The sequence below is a fragment of the Equus asinus genome, chromosome 2 (assembly GCF_041296235.1).
Source record: "Equus asinus isolate D_3611 breed Donkey chromosome 2, EquAss-T2T_v2, whole genome shotgun sequence".
NCBI lineage: Eukaryota > Metazoa > Chordata > Mammalia > Perissodactyla > Equidae > Equus > Equus asinus.
Genome location: NC_091791.1, coordinates 56,446,723 through 56,453,219, shown reverse-complemented (window position 1 = coordinate 56,453,219; position 6,497 = coordinate 56,446,723). Strand labels below are relative to the sequence as shown.

Genomic DNA, 6,497 nt, shown 5'->3' with positions numbered 1-6,497 from the left:
TGAATGGATAAAATATATTTCTATTTGAGCACATCGGATTAAATTCCTTTCTGATCTTAGCTGAGATTAGAGCCCAAAGCTACGAACAATGGAATGTCTAGGTTTTATTCTTTTATTAACCCCTCCTTTACTTTCTCCATCCTTTCTCCATGCCTAAGAACCCTCTTTGTGTCTTTTCTTTCCATTCCTACCCTTCTAGCTATATTGATTTCTCCTTCAATAAAAATTAGTTGAGCAAATATCTTCTCGTTTTCTCTTAAATAAAAGTATTCACTTCTTTTGAGATTGTTTTTCATATGAACATTTTAACGTATCAAATGTGTAGGGTTTAGTCCTCAGAGACAGAAATGTAATCTAGTTCATCAAATTAAATTCCCAAGTAACTCTTCCTATTTATGTGGATTTTTATTCTTTTTATCTGAAGCATGCAGTTATCTGATGTCTGAATAAAAGACATCATATATTTTTAAAAATGGTCATAGTGACTGAAAAATCATAAAGGAAATAATAGGATGCCTCCAGAGATGCTCATTTAAAATAAGTAAGGATTCTTGTTGTTACAGATGAAATGTCTTAGATAACTAAAATATATTATTATGCAAAAGTAAGTGTGCAGCATGAATAGGTTTGAGTTCTGGGACAGAATGAAAATAGAGTTGTTATTAGGTACATGAGTTGTACATTAGCCTTTGGGAAATCAATGCTCTATAGTGTGTTATGGGTCATATATCTGTAGGATTTCATATACTTCTCATTTGTCATGGAAACGTATGCTTTATATATGCTATATCATTCTCGGCTTACTTGGAATTAACTCTACAGTGAATAATTTATAATTTCTATAGTGACAATTTATGAAAAATAATAAAACATGACACATTTATTTGGGGGGGGGTTGGGTGTGTACACACAATTTTCTGCTTGGTTTATTATCTAGAGGCTGCTGGTACCCAGAGTGGAAGTCCTAATTGAACCATATCAGTTAGGTAGTTAGCTTCTTTATTTATTAAAAAATTCCATATATTTTCTTTGGAGAGTTTCTTATTTTTGGATATGTCTCATTTTAAAACACCTAACTCCATGGTTATACTTTTTAAATGTCAAGTCATATTTTTCACATTTGAATGTTTCTGAAATTGGGATGCTACTTTTAATCAATGTGGATGTATTTCTTTCCCTGCAATTGAAAATGATTCTTAAAGTTGATGACATCTTAATATCAAGAAAATAACATAGTAAGATGTATCAGTAAGTAGAATTGAACAGCTAACCATATCTGAATACAGCATCACAGATTTTTCCTAGGTTGACTTAAATGATTTTGAAAATCTAAGAATTAGCATTGAATATTTTCACATGTGTATTTATAGTAATACACACATATACTGACATACATATATATATTTATACAATATATAAGTATATACAAAAATACACATATAGGTATGATCTTATAGCCAATTACTTATGATTTCAAAATCATTTAAATCAGGTATAGAAAATACAAATTTTGTGATGCGTTGATTTTGGACAACTGTTATATATTTGTTATCTACATAAGACATGTTAGGTAGATATACTATATCTATATGCACAGATATAATATATTACATATATATGTGTGTGTGTCTATATAGATATATGGTGGGTAGCGATGAAGAGGCTTTCCGCTACCATCAAACAAACACTTTGAGGCTCAGATACAAGCCGTGTAAATCCCTTCTTCTCACCAAGTCCATAAATGCAGCAGCCTCTTCTCCTTCCTCACATAATCATCTAGTGACCCTGTGCTTTTTTGTTTTCTCTTCTTTCCCGTCTGACCTTGGTGTTCTTTATTCACTCTCTCTGTCTTTGTCCCTGTCCCTTTCTCCATTTTTACCTGATTTATAGTAGTATGCTGAAGCAGGAGAGGCACACAGCCATGCTCTCTCCTATGGATAGAATGTTCAACAGGACAGTCCCAGTTTATTCTTAGAGTCCCATTTTGGACAATAAATCTCTTAGTTAACCTACCTGAAGATGGCCCAAATATGTTGTTTTATAAAATGAAAACGAACAGCAACTGTAAGAGTCTAACTAGCTACTCAGAATGGTTCCAGAAAGGGCAGTGGGGGATTTAAAACTAATCAGGCTCTGCTTCTCAGGCCTTTTGTTAGACAGCTCTATTTAAAGTGTCCATGGAATCTTTTCGTCACAGCTTTCTGAGAGAGAACAGTTTCGTTCAGTGTATTTTAACATGATAACCTCCTATTTATAGTCACTTATGATTTCCTTCAATCCTTTAGGTCAGTGTTTTCCAGATGAAGTAGTTGTTCTTAAGGCATAACTCATAGAGATCCAGGGATATGAAGACTTACTCCCAAGAAAGCAATATCTTCTAGAGTCTGAGCTAAGAAATCATTGTATGGTATTCTAATGATGAGAGGTAGTAGCCGACCCATTATTTAGGAAATTCCCCTGAGGAAAAATTATGACTCTACTACACTAGTTACTGTCTTGACATCAATGGTATTTTCCTTAGCAGTAATTTTGCAGTGACTGTCTCAACATCAATGATATGTATCTTTCACATACAAAAATTTTATAAAGTTAGATGAATAAAAAATAACATTATTAATGGTCTTTTTCCCATTCGTATATAATTTTGAACTTGTGATTTTAAAGGGAAAGAATAGCTTTTTAAAGTTTCCAATCTGTGACTAAGTAAAAATGGTCATTTTAACCTTATATTCACTGCAAAAATAATATCTACATATATTTGTACAAATATATGTTTGTATATATGAACATGCATATGTTTTTCTGAGATTCTAATTAGTTAGCTATAAGCCACTTAAACATCTCTTCTGTTGCACAGCAAGGATTGTTTTAAGTACAATACTCTAAAGAACAGAAAATGACAGTCCACTTTTGAAAGAAAATAATTAAAAAGGCTGTTTTGCCCTTTCTAGAATTGCAAAACATAGGAAATGTTTTCGTGTTAATTGTTATTTCTGAATAGAGTTCTTCATAGGTATAAATATTTCTGCTGATTATCTTTAAGCACAATGCCCATGCTATTCCCATATATCACAGTGCAAATCCTCCATTTTTATAAGGCCAAATGTTATCTAGCAAGTATTCTGCCTCTCTAGGTTGTTTACAGGATGATACTTTAGGGTTTTTGTAGCTCTTGTTTTTCAATAATCTGTATATAGTGAAAGAAACAGTCTTGCCTCATGAAGGAATTCATTATTTGAGATGTAGCCCTATTGCCATCAAGACATATCTTTCTCCATGTTATATTGTAATTCAGTCCTAATATCTTACTTTTGTTTTTCATCTACTAAACTTAATGAATTTTCAATTGAGTTTATTTCTTTCTATTAATATATAAAGTAAGAAACAAGCATTATAATATTTTTCAAACTAATACCATTTCTCTGATGTCTCTAAATTTGTCTCGAACTGAGTTTATCATCTCTGGATCCAAACTGGTTCTTCTTCCCGTGGTCCCTGTTTTGTTATGGGGAACACTTACCAAGTTAAGTCAGCTTTGCCTTAAGTCAACCTCCTCGCTGTCCCTTGCTCCAAATGTCTCTTTATTTGCCAGTTATTTATTGACATCAATGACATGTGTCCTTCTCATGTACCCGATTCTTTCATCTCCGTTGCCACTATCTTGGCTCAAAATATCACCTTGTTTACCTTAGTGATTGCATGACTGGTCTCCCTAACCAGTAGAGTGGCAAATAAAAGTGGACATTTGTAAGTTCATTTCTGGAGAAGATTAACTATATTTTTACCTAACTAAATGTACTCAACATGTAGAAAATAGTGAATGCTTTTTTCTTTTGTTTTCTTTTTTTTTTTTGTCATGTCTGAAGCATTGCTCTGTCTTTGGAAAGAAGTGGGATTTGAAATATACTTTATTCTGGGAAATTGGCTTCCTTAAATACATTATTTTGTATGTACATACAGATATATGTGAGTATACATACATATATACTTGTATATATGTATATACACGTATGTATGTGTGTATATATCACACCACTGCCTGTAAAGTTCTCAATTTACTTAAAGAATTGTTTTAAGTTTTTAGAACTGCACTTGCTAAAAACTTTATTCTTGTGCATCTTGATGCCTCTACTTTCTGTTTCTGTTACATACGCTGATTTTAAAGCCTAGACTTGGTTTGCTAGGGTTTTTGCAATTTGATGCATTTTGGGGATTGGTTAGCAACATTTGTTTCAGTCCTACCAAACATGAGCTTTGTTTACAGGCTGGCAGTTTTACCTATCTTCAAAATAGGAAGCTGCCTCTTTGGTATTATTTGAGTAGTATTAAGAATCTCTGGATGGAAAATAGCTTTCCTACTGGCTTGAGTCCCATCTTGAAAATTGTATTACTAATCACTATTTTGGTTTCCAAGTATTGAGACAGTTGAGAAAACGTAAGTGTTACATGAGGAGAAGTAGAGTAAGCAGTTATCACATTGCAGCTTGATTCTCTGCAGAGTTTCAAAGTCTGCTTACCTGTTACCATAGGTCCTATGTTAATTTCTTGAGGATTCCTGCAGTGGTTTCTCTGCCTAGCCACCTGAGCAGCTGTGGGCATTTGTTTCATCTCTCGGTCAACACCTGCCTGGACATGTCTCTAATATCACTCTCATTATCATCACTATCATTCACTGAGCATTTACTGTGTGCTAGGTACTATGCTACATGCCCGACTTAGGTTATCTTATTTAAACCTCCCAAGGCTACTGTAAAATAAATATAATTATCCCCATTTTACAGTTGAGCAAACTGAGACTTAGATAGTTTAAGTAATTAGTCTAAAATCCCTTACCTGGTGAGTTGCAGAAGTGGTTGCCAGGCTTATTAACTACTATGATTTACTGCCAATTTTTCACTTTATCTAATTCGTACTGGATTTGGAGCCTACAATATGTGTCTGATACTATTTAAACACCAATTCTCAACATTTGGATCTTATTTCCAGAAGGGCGAACACTGTGATATCCTATGCTACCCTCTACCTTTATGACCTGCTTTGCACATTGGGTCCTCAGGAAAGAAGCATATAGTTTATCAGGAATTCATGATGTGGGTAGATGGTGACAGCTCAAAATCAGAGCTCTCTGCTGCTTACTAAACTCATATTGGCCAATAAAAACTGGAAGAAGAAGAGTCTAATCTGAAGAACATTCTGGACTGGGACAGAAACCTTACATATATTACCGGGTACAAATCTGTGTTAAGATTGTTTAGAGAGAACATTAGGGAGTTTAAAGATAAATTTCTATGTTGACTTGGAAATTGGTAGAAATATTTCCAATTAAGTATGTTGGCTTTTCTTTTTAACAAAAGATGCAAAAAGTTAGAAACCTCGATCAATCTGTAGGTTATTTTGTTTTGTATTAAAGAATACTTGTTTTGATTTCTTTCTGTATGTAAAAAAGTTATAGGTAGGTGCTGAGGGAAAGCAGGACTGGTCTAGTGGAGAAACAAATATGAAGAAGACATAATTTCTGTGCTCTGGCAAAATCATAGGCTAGTGAGGGAGCTAGACATGTAATGCAACAAAGTGAATGAAGGCATGAATGGGGTCAACTGGGAGCCAAGCTACTGAGTATGTGTATAGGGTGATACATACATATATATATATATATGTATGTATCGGCCAATATATATACTATACAATATATATCAACCAATCAGAATACAGTGTGTATATACATATGTACATACGTGTTTGTTTGTGTATACATGTATGTATACATAAGCTATTCTCTGATTGGCTGATTCTACTAACTATATCATTCATCTTTTGTGCATGCAAAACAAACTAGCCATCTTTCTTGCTTGTAAATAATGTTGTTATTCTCCAGATTTATCAGTAAGAGTCATTATTGCTGAGAAATGATTCAATATTTACTTTTGTAGACTCTCCCACAGAGATAATATATTTTACTTTGAAACTGATTTACTTGTTTGAAGAGCCATCTATCTCTTGGAACTCTCTAGCATTCTAATGGTTAATTCATGAGAGTACAACACACTGTTGGATCATTAATTTTACTTATCTTGATTCTACTAGTAATTTATTTACAAAAATAGTTTCAGAAAGTACTTAATTAAGAGCCTGAATTTACGTTATACTACTTTTAAACATAAAAAACAAACTTTTTGGGGCTGGCCTGGTGGCGCAGCAGTTAAGTTTGCATGTTCCACTTCTCGGCAGCCCAGGGTTCGCCGATTTGAATCCTGGGTGTGGACATGGCACCGCTTGGCAAAAGCCATGCTGTGGTAGGCATCCCACATGTAGAGGAAGATGGGTATGGATGTTAGCTCAGGGTCAGTCTTCCTCAGCAAAAAGAGGAGGATTGGCAGTAGTTAGCTCAGGGCTAATCTTCCTCAAAAACAAAAGCAAAACTTTTTATACTTTAATTTTTGAAAATTATTTGTTTATTTGCTTGAGGAAGATTGTCATTGATCTAACATCTGGGCCAA

At 33.9% G+C, this 6,497-nt stretch overlaps 2 protein-coding genes across 19 annotated transcripts in view; one reads left to right on the top strand and one right to left on the bottom strand.

The window, feature by feature from the left end:
• The window catches only part of CTNNA3 (catenin alpha 3), a 1,499,312-nt gene that overhangs the window by 475,439 nt on the left and 1,017,376 nt on the right, over positions 1-6,497 (top strand). The window lies entirely within an intron of this gene.
• The window catches only part of LRRTM3 (leucine rich repeat transmembrane neuronal 3), a 192,610-nt gene that overhangs the window by 24,657 nt on the left and 161,456 nt on the right, over positions 1-6,497 (bottom strand). The gene's annotated exons all lie outside the window — the stretch shown is intronic.